The sequence below is a fragment of the Rattus norvegicus genome, chromosome 4 (assembly GCF_021556685.1).
Source record: "Rattus norvegicus strain SHRSP/BbbUtx chromosome 4, alternate assembly SHRSP_T2T, whole genome shotgun sequence".
NCBI classification, from domain to species: domain Eukaryota; kingdom Metazoa; phylum Chordata; class Mammalia; order Rodentia; family Muridae; genus Rattus; species Rattus norvegicus.
Window position 1 is genome coordinate 64,928,222 of NC_141537.1, and position 11,112 is coordinate 64,939,333.

The 11,112-nt window shown below is 42.9% G+C and overlaps 1 long non-coding RNA gene across 4 annotated transcripts in view; it reads left to right on the forward strand.

Annotated features, from left to right (window-relative positions):
* The window catches only part of LOC147994801 (uncharacterized), a 340,279-nt gene that overhangs the window by 39,996 nt on the left and 289,171 nt on the right, over positions 1–11,112 (forward strand). The gene's annotated exons all lie outside the window — the stretch shown is intronic.

Here is an 11,112-nt window from a genome sequence, read left to right on the forward strand (position 1 = left end):
TGTTCTTTCATCTTCTGCAGGGCTCTCTGATCCTTAAGGGGGGGTGGTGTACAAAGGTCCTTTTCAGAACTGCACATTTATTCACCTGTCACTCTCAGCATCACCGAACAGCCCCGAGTTTCTGTATTCACTTGCATGCACTGAAAAGAGAGGCTTCTCTGATTAAGGCTGAATGTTATCTATGGGCACAAACATAATCAGAAAGCAGTTTAGTGCCACGTCAATTTAGCTAATCAACAATAATGAGTTTCCCTCTATGGCCTGCAAATTCCCCAGCTATGGATTTTGACCACATTTACAGTACCAAGTGTGCATCCCCTCCTGTGGAGTGACCTTAAATCCAATCAGAGTGGTTAACCTCATAACACTTGTGTGATGATTGCACCATTGTCTGCCATGGTGAAGGCTGTAGGCTCTCCACGAGCAACATTCCAGCTACCTCAGAGATAGGCTGTTAGGTCTGGAAGATTATGTAGCTCCTTGTTAAAAGTCTTCTTTAGATTATATGATTTAACATTACCCAACAGCGAGTTATCCATGACAGGGGTTCAGAATGGCCACAGCTAGCAGCCATGACCCAGAGGCCAAAAAGGACTTTGGAGAGGAAGCAGGTGGTCATCAGCAGCTGGTTTTTTTTTTAATTACTCATTTTATTTGTTTACATTTCAAATGATATCCGCCTTCCAAGTTACCCTTCTACCCCCCCACATCCCATCTGCCCTCTCTCCCCTCCCCTTTGCCTCTATGAGGGTGCTCCTCCATCCACTCACCCACTCCTGCCTCACCGCTCTAGTATCCCTCTATGATGGGACATCAAGACTCTACAGGACAAAGGGCCTCTCCTCCCATTGATGCCAGATAAGGCCATCCTCTGATACACATGTATCTGGAGTCCACGGATCCCTCCATGTATATTCTTTGGTTGGTGGTTTAGACTCTGGGAGCTCTGGGTGGTCTGGTTAGTTGATATTGTTCTCCCTATGGAGTTGCAATCCCCTTCAGTTCCTTCAATCCTTTCATTGGGGTCCTCAGGCTCAGTCTGATGGTTGGCTGTATCTGCATCTGTATTGGTCCAGTGCTGGTAGAAACTCTCAGAGAACAGCTGTATCAGGCTCCTGACAGCAAGGGCTTCTTGGCATCAGCAAGGTGTCTGCAGATGGGATGGATCCCTAGGTAGAGTGGTCTCTGAATGGCCTTTCCTTCAGTCTGTTCCATTTTTGGACAGGAACATTTCTGGGTTAAAAATTTTGAGATGGGTGAGTGGCCCCATCCCACAACTGGGGGCCATGCCTATCTACATGAGGAGGTCTCTACAGGTTCTATCTCCCTTGTTGCATGTTTCAGCTAAAGTCATCCCTGTTGGGTCCTGGGAGTCTCTCGCTTCCCTGGCATCGGGGACTTTCTAGCTGCTCCAGCTCCTCATCCCCTACTGCTACATTTTTAGTCGATTTCCAGACCCTCTGTCCTTCTCTCCTGTCCCTTCCAATACCTGAATGTCCCCCCACAGGTCCCTCCCTCCTTCTACCTACTGCGATTATGTTCCCCCTTCTATATAGGATTGAAGTATCCACACTTTGGCCTTCCTTCTTCTTAAGCTCTTATATGGTTTGTGGGTTGTATTGTGGGTTTTCTGAATTTTTTGGCTAATATCCACTTATCAGTGAGTACATACCATGTATGGTGTGTGTGTGTTTGTGTTACCTCACTCATTTACCTGTGAATTTCGTTAAGTCGTTGTTTTTATTATCTGAGTAGTACTCCAATTTGTAAATGTACCACATTTTCTGTATCCATTCTTCTGTTGAGGGACATCTGTGTTGTTTCCAGCTTTTGACTATTATAAATAAGGCTGCTATAAATATAGTGGTGCGTGCATCCTTGTTGTAGGTTGGAGCATCTTTTGGATATATGCCCAGGAGTGGTATAGTTGGGTTTTCAGGTAGCACCTCAAGAACCGCCAGATTGATTTCCAAAGTGGTTTAAAGATTACACATTTCCTTAAGGCTGAGCCCATCTTTCATCCCTTCCTTTTACATTCTCAAGCACACTCTTTTGCCTTTTCTTTTGGGATGGTGAAGAGTGTTGAGTATTTTGGATCAGACAGAATATTGGAAAATAAAATCTTGGCTACCCTTGAGAGTTTTGAGCCTCCATAGACCTCAAAAATCACTTAAAAAATGTGCTTCTCTGCAAAACTGATACAGATTTGGCCTACTCCTATGACTTGTGCCATTAATTGATCCCTACTGTACTTCTCCCTTGTTTTAATCATTTATTTGTTCCTTCCTCCCCCATGTGCATCTGTGTATGTACACACCCATGGCAGCACACATGTGGTCAGAGGGTAACTTAAGGATTCAGAACTCTTCTATCCATGGGTCCAGGGGATCAAACTCAGGCTTGGTGCCATGCGCCTTTAACTGCAACACCAACTTACTGGCCTTGATTGACTATACTCTCTTTTGACAATACATATTACACTTTTAAAAAATTTAAACACTTGCTTTAGTGTGTGTGAGTCTTTGTGTATTTCTATGTTAAGTGCATATGTGAGAATGTGCTGAGATCTGAGGATTACTTGTGGGTGTTGGTTCTCTCCTTCAATTAGTTAGGTCCCTGGAATTGAACTGGGACCTTTACTTTAGCCTTGTTGTTATGTTGCCGCCCACTGAGACGTCTTGTCTTCTTTCCTTTTGCTTTTAGCTTCAAGGCTAGACTTTCCTATACTATACCTCTTTCCCCCATCTCCTCTATTCAGTAAGGGTTGTCTCTTCATTGTTAAGGCAAAAGAAATATCCCAGTGGGAGAAAGGCAGGAAGAGGGGTGGGGAAAAACGGTTTTGGAAGTAGTTGGAAGAGCAGCCATCTTCTGGCCTGTTACCTGACTTTGATATATGAGTGGGTGCTAGAATCATGGAGGACAGACTTAACTGATAAGCTAAAGTCCTCTGCCCTGCTAAGAAACTTTGAAAAACAACCTGAATGGCCGTCATATTTGAAGACTTGTCCTGTTTGGTGGTTCTCTGAATCACTAAGCATCTCTGCGAATGGGACAGGGCTCTGTTAGTTGGTTTTTGCAGTAGCAAATCCTGTCTAGGAGGCTGTGAGAATTCTCAGCACAGACAACCTCCTAGGGTAATGAGACCAGCTGACCATCTTTTATTTATGCCTTCAAAGGACTCTGCAAGCCCAGGTAACAATGGGTGGAAGAACAAGCCTGTCATGTATTAATAAACAGGAAGGCTGATCATGGGAGGTGGGTTCTCTTCCGAGAGGGATCACCAAGGACTAATGGGCTCCCTGGAGCTTCAGGCCAGGCTTCTTTCTTCTAATGACTTATTAGTTGAGGTTACCAGGAAAGAAAATTGTATTTCCCCCTCTTTTGCCTGGAGAAACTAAAGTCATTTTATCAGTAAATTCTTTAAAGAAGGCAGGGCTACATCTACCTGGGACGCACCCAGCACACACACTAGGGTCCTGGATTTTTTTTTTTTTTTTTTTTTCGGAGCTGGGGACCGAACCCAGGGCCTTGCGCTTCCTAGGTAAGCTCTCTACCACTGAGCTAAATCCCCAGCCCCGGGTCCTGGATTTTTAAATCAACTATTGGGCACTTATGAAATGCCAGACACCATGCTAGGCCTGGGGCCACAAAAATGGGGACAGTGGTGGTCCCTGAAGTGTGTAGTTCAGTCTGTAGCCCAGGGAGAGTTTGAAGACTACTACTAGATCAACTTGCTTACAAGGACTTTTAGAGAATTTGTGTGCTCCCTGGAGACAAGTCTCCAGGTGGGTTATGGGCAGGCAGAAATCAAACAGCGCAGCAAAGACAGTGGCAGGAGGATGTAATGCAAGATCCTGCGGGGGTTTGATCCCGTGGGAATTCGCCCCCTAGTGCTAAAGGATGGGATGTAGAAGTCAGGGTATTGGCAGGGCTGGGTTCCCTCTGAGACTCCGGCCTAGAATCCTTCCCCTTCTTCCTCACTTCTAGTGGTGGCTGTCAATCCTTCGCTTTGACAGACAGTTGTGTCACTTACGTCTGCCTCCACCTTTACTTGGTTAGAGTGTTTCCATGCCTTCGTGTTGTCTTATAATAAGGACCCCAGCTGTTTACAAATAGAGTAATATTTTGAGGTCCATGAAACAGGGACTTCAATTTTTTTTTTCAGATCCTGTTAGGGGTTGCTAAATTCTGAACCCCAAGATCTGGTCCCCCACTCCCACCCCTCCCCTTGCCCCTTCCAGACAAGTGCATCCTTGTATACACTGGCCTTTATTGTGTAAACTTTGCTATACAATTCAAGGCTATTGGTAAAAAAAAAGGATATAGGCTGCGATTGGGTGATAAAGGCGGGACCTGAGAATTCAGTCAGACATCCTGAAAGGGACAACAGGGATGGGGGGGAGAGAAGATGAAGAGAGGAAGAGTGGAGGAGGCTGCCATGAGACTGGACGGATCATGAGTATGTGGCCAGGAGAGGTGTACCCCGAGGACAGGCTGATGGAGCAGAAACAGTCCAGATGACTCAGACAGCAAGTAATAAAGGGGTATATAGTTTGGATAATAGCATATTACCTAGGTTTCCAATGTAGGCTTTCTGCTGGGAGCTGGGGCAGTATCACATCTTGCACCAGGGGTAGCAATATGAACGAGACAGTGGTAGCTTTTTGAGGGAGTCAAGATGAAACACAGGTTTTAAATTTAGTTGATTACAAGAATAGTGAACATAAGTTAAGCTTAATAAGCAACTTGGAAGACATGGTTAGTGTGGGTGGCTAGGTGCTGAGTGCCCAGACACACACGGCAGTTGGGGTAAGGGCCCAGAACCTGGCCGAGAAGTGATCTGGAGCACTGTCCCTAGAAATGATGTACCTTTGCAGCCAGCCAGATGGCCTAGCATCCTTGTTTCTGGGACACTGTTCCCATTTCCACACTTTTAGATCCCCCACTTAAGGCTTGAAAGCAAAACGCTCTTAGGTTTCTGAGAATCTACAACTGCCTTCTCAAAACCGATCACTGTAAACAGCCTCAACACCATTTCCTGTTCTGTACTCCAAACTTGTGAGATCAAGGTTCTCGGATCTTTCTTCTGGCTCAAGGACATTTATCACTTTTTGATCCCCTTAATATAGCTGAAGCTGGAGTCACTGGGAGTAGGGCTGAGCAGAGAGAATCTTTAACTTTCCTTGGATGCTTTACGGACACCAGAAACTCGGTCACTGCTGCCAGGATTTCCTCTGCGTCCGATAACAGGAAGGGCTGCTCTCAGGTTGTGGGCTGAGTTTGAAGGCACGTGGTCCACAATCCTGTATTTGGAATCTGCTTCCACAGCTCCCTGACGTGATTAGTCCAGAGGCTTATTAAGAAAACCCATATCCTCTTTCATGAGTAGACAATTTCAAAGAGAAAGAGTGGAGCCAAAACATGAATGCAGTTTTTAGAAAAAAATCCTAAGGGTTGATTCACAGCATGATAAAACGTTGATATCAAGAAACACCAGACAAACCCTTAACCGCATAGCTCTGTGAAGAAAAAAACTAGCAACTACGGTTAGTTTCCTTTTGTTCAATATTATCCTAGCAGGCATGTAAGGATATACCTTTAGTTCACTAATAAAGTGGGCATCTTGAGAGAAGAACATGTACTCCAGATGAGGATTAGATAAAAAACTGTTTAACCAGCTAGACTTCCTCTTAAGTCACGTTAAAGGCAATGTTTTATTTAAAAAGACCTTTCATATCTACTTATTTATATCTTCATGCTTTTCTTTCTTTGAACCGTTGGGTGTTCTGAGAATCGTTTAAATGTTTAAGATAATCTGCTTCCATCAGGACTAGTTGTCCGGGGAGGAATTCCTTGTTTCTCTCTGCAGTACTGAAGTTACACCACCACCCTGTTCTGTTGCCTGCGCTAACTGGCCATATTTCCATTGGGGCTTTTATTGATTATTGTCACTAAGGGAAGTGACATGGGACATTTAAAGTTAGAGAAGATGAGATGAATTTATTGAATTTATTGAAAAGTACAGTCACAGGAGGGAGAGAAAAAAGATGAAAACCAATTCTTCATGCCTTCTTTTGTTTTGGGGAGGACATACTAGAAAACACTGTCTTCTTGGTGTTTCTATTTGGAGAGCAAGGATGGCCCTGTCCGTGAGTCTAAAGGCATATTAGGCCCCTTGAGTGTTACGCTTCTGTCTGACCCCATCAGGACAATGTACCAGTGCTCAGAGCAGAGCTCAGCAGGTGCCTTGCCAGGCTGGGGCTGGTGAGTAGCCACGTGGCCTATGTCCCATTCTTAGTAGACTGATCTGAGTACTACTCTCAAGTGCACTGAAGCCTGAGCAGCAAGTCCGAAGCCAGTGCGCACAGGCATGGCGGCTTGCTGTGGGGATGAATGCTGAGCACTACCAGATACCAGGAAGAGGACAAGGACATGCAATATGTAATACCTCTTGAGACTTGCCAGTTCAAACACTTGGAAATTCTTTTGAAAATGTCGTTCCCTAGTGACATTCTCAAAACCACCATGTACTAACTAGAACTTGTCTATGTATGATTTTCCTTGGTACAAGATGCTGGTGCTATGACTATGCTAATGTAGAACTGTACAAACAGACTGTCCTGCTGTCCCTGCAGCAGCAGCTGGGCCTGTAGAAGCTCTTAGGGTGGGTGTATGGGCCCACTGTTCTGCTGTGTCAGTGACAGCTGTGCTTTCCCATATCCCACAATGGCAGAGCGGCCTGCATCTGACCCGGTAGTCAGCATTTCCATGAAACAGTGTGACTGTTACCAGTCTATTTCCGTCTCACCCATTTCGGGTTTGCACTAGTTTTATTTAGGGGCTCCTTGGTCAGGAGGTCAGGACCACTGACTGTCAGGTAACCTCACAATTCAAACAGCCTGCCTTTCTCTTCAGCAGTACTCAGTGAATCAAAACTCTCATGTGCACTCAGAACAGGGTTTCTTCTTTATCAGCAACTGTATTTCTATGAAGTAAAAAAAAGCCTGGAAGAAAGCCGAAGTGTGCTGATCTTGCTCTTACCTGGGAAAGATCACTGGGGGTGGTGGTGGTGGTGGGTAGTGATGCCATCAAGTAAGGAGGAAAAGACCATTCTGCAGTGTGGGTGAAGGAAGACATTGCATCCTGGAGCCCTGGCCACAAGGGCTTGCTGAGCTAGTGGCAGTGCACCCACAGTAGAGGACTCCACTGAATACACTGCAGGGCAGAACTCAGCCTCAGAGCTCTCCTGCTGGATACAGGTTTGCCGCTAGAGCAACCCCGCCTGCACCCGAGGACAGGAAGCATGGCGCCGGCTCATGATCCCCAAGCACTCCTGGGTATTCCCTTATGGGGACTGGGAGATTTAAAAAAAGGGAGGGGGAGCTTGGGTAAGGCATAGGTCTCAGGAATTCAGCTGTAGAGATTATAACTCTAGGCTTATGAACTAAAAATATTGTCCAGACAACTAGTATGACATATATTATTACTAAAAGAAAACAAAGAATCCTTCACAGCGGTATATATTCTTAGGTTCATAGTTGACCTTTCAACCAAAGGATAATCCTTAAGCTCATTTTATAATCTTCTTGGGTGTCCAGAACTTCATTTTCCACTGGGCATCTATTCCCTAACCCCAGGGAAACGATGCCTGAAGAATATCCTATTTGATGATTTCTCTCCTTATGATTATTTTCAGGGTTCTTTCTCTTCAGTGAGCACCAAAATCCCCCAGAAGTCCAGCCCCAAAGTTGACTCAATAGCTCTCAGCTAGGATTTCACAAATTTGCATTTATATCATAACCTTTTAAGTTATGGCAACGTGGCTGGCTAGGCACGACATTCAGAGACCATGGATCCTGAAGACAGGTGGAGAAGTCAGAAGTATGCTATACTGTGCAGTGGGAAAGTTCTGAATAGCTGCTCTCTAAAGACAAAAGAAATCACGTGTTACATTCACTCTTCTTTGCAGGTATGCCTTCCACCCACATCTACCAGTTTGCTCTTTCAGTGTTATATAAAGGGGCTCCATTCCCTTTATATATAGTATATCTACTCAGACTAAAGTCTCTTCTTACAGATTTTGATTAAAATGAAAATTTTATCTGAAAAAATTTCTGTGAATACATTTCCCTAAAGCCATATATCAGCTGTTTATACTTTAGTCAACAATAGGGCTTGATATATCTTAGCCCTGACAAGCTTTTGTTTCTTGATTTTGACTAATGAATACCTTTAAAAAGTTTTCTGGTATCCAGAAGACTTCAACAGAATCAAACAAATTTCATCTATAATCAGCTTCAGTTTTGAGATTCAAAGAGATCATTCACCCAGAAAAGCGCACTCTGAAGTGTAGCTCTCCAAGAAACGAGCGGAACCTGAGCAATGAAAGGCCATAAACACAGCCCATGGTCCTATTTTCAACATGGATCAAAACTCTGATGCTCTGTTGGCCACGTCTTGCTCCAGTTAATTAGGAGCTTTCCTGGACCTATCTACAGCAACAATGTGTATCAGAAAACTCACATTGAAGTTAAAAAAAAAAAAAAAAGCCTCTCTCTATGAGCAGCACAATCTATTCCTGTTAGATCTTTAATATTTGGTTTCTTTTTCCACTTCTTTCTTCTAGAAGTAGGATAAAATTGTATTAAAATCTCAAGTTGTCAGGGTTTTCATAGAGTTAAGAAAGTCTGGGAAGGGAGGCAACAGTGACTGGGGATAAATATGTTGCTAACATGTTCTCTATAGCACAATTCAAGTTTATTCCATTTGTTCTTGCAACACGAAACTTAAACACAGTATTAGTTAGCATTCGGATGTACATGAACTAGGATACTTATGAGAAACCCAACCGTGTCAAAGGGAATGACATTGTGGAAACATTAACTCAAATATACCAAAAATGCACAAAGCACTAGTCTTCCTCCATACTGCTTAGAAAGATTGTTTCTCCATTTACAAAATAGAATCAGGACAATTTAAATTTTTAAAATTTTGCATGCAAAACACTGCAATTGCTTATTTATGAAGGAGGGCACTCTTACCAGCTTCTTCTATACACAACCAAGTATACAATATTACATGAAGAAAACAGCAGCTCAGCTGAAGTTAATAAAAATCAAGTACACATATATTGAAGCTCCTTTTACCTGGGGAAAGAAAGAACTGAATAGAAGGCTACTTGTTTGAGCTTTCACATGCTGCAGTTACTGCCTTTCTTCTGCGCCCAGCTGGTTCTGCAAAGGTGAGCTTGTGCACAGAACTACATGGGATGCAAGTGCTGTGTTAGAACTCAAATCTACATATGCTGGCATGAAGCTGGGGTGGGTGAGGTGGGTGGGTAGATCTGTTAGTACACTAACCACCGACAGGCAAATTACCTGTTTTTTACTTGATACAGTGCATATGAAATGATGGATTTAATATAAAACTATAGAACATGCAGGTTTTTTTCTGAGATGTTAAATAGTACTTCAGTGGAAAACAAAACTTAACCCTTTATTAATGCGTGTAGTACCAAAAGCAGACATTTTAGCTTCATTTATTCAAAAATATTAACATTAAGTGTCATGAATTTCTCTGCCAAGTGGTTCAGAAATACATTATAAATAACCTAGGTTTTTTTTTTTGTTTATTTTTCATTTATTATTTTTTAAAGAAACTGTAAACCATCCTGGTCAGTCTATGCTAGTTATGTTTATATGCTATTTTCTCAAGCAATCACTTCATAGCTATGAGTTTACAAAATGGCCAACAACGGGGGGAAAGGCAAAATAGCCTCTACTGCATTACAAGGAACACCGGGATAACCTGTACAAAGTATCATATGGTTTGGGTACCATAATGACGGTAGAAAGCAGACCCAAGTTCAGGAATGATAAAACAATACACACTCTGCAATAGCCAACTATAACAGAACACTTTGAAAGAAAACTTGAAAACCGTGTCAGGGGTGAGACTCAGGCCTTTACAGTAGTAGCCAAGAGGTGACAGCAAAGCCCTCCAAACACCCTGCTGCACCACCCGGACTCAGAGTCTGACCGCGTGCGTGCCTTCCACTCCCCATCACAATGTCCAACTCTGTAGCTTCTTGGCCTTCCTTTTAGCTAAGATCAGGTGTAGGATGTCCAACTCTAGTAGGCTGCACTAAGACAGCAGAGTTAGCCAAATATATGAAAATATTTAAACTACTGTTTTGTGATTGTTTTCTTGGACATAGAAAAACTACAGGGGCAGGCTAGTTGAAAGTGAAAAAGCCACAGGATAAAAAAGAGTTCATGGGAGAATACACACACACACACACACGCACACACACACACACACACACACACATGCACACACACACACACACACACGCACACGCACACGCACACGCACACATGCCCCAACCAATTATCAACTGATTATTAGTTATTAGCCAGGCTGACTGTTCTTGGTAATAGTTTAACCCTGCTATATAATGCTACAATGCCTTAAAAAAAAAATCATTGTTAGGTTTATTATTATTATTATTCCTAATGTGAATATAAGTCCCTATTCCATCACCTGCCCTTTAAAAATTTGAGGTACATTCAATTATTGCATGATTGGCTAAGGAAAAATTCTAGTTGTTTTTGTAAGCCTGTGTAGATGGCAAATTAAAAGCCAAAGACATCTTAATAACTTTAAATGTCGGCCATCAAATTTAAGGTTGTACATTTTAATTTATTTTATTGTTCATGAAAGAAAAATTTAGAGATAAGTCTCTCTTATCTGCAGATCCTAGAACACCGTTTTAGGGCACTGTATTATAAGAACACAGAATGCATTTTGAAGTTGTCACATGTATGCAATGAATGATTGTTAAGATAAAAACACCATGCAGGTGCGGTGGTATTGGCCCAGCTAGAGTCTATTACCAGCTCAGGGAAACCTGGTAACAAGAATGTTTTTGAAGGGATGAGATTCCATCTGTCCAAATAGAGTACATCTCACCCCAGTGATACCTTTGGTGCACTACAAAATCAGCATCCACGGTGGGTCTTAGAGAGGCATTCCAAAGAATATTCTTCATTCTCCAAACACAACTAAGGCTGGTTCACTCAAATAACAAATGAAGAAAATCCATAGGTACTA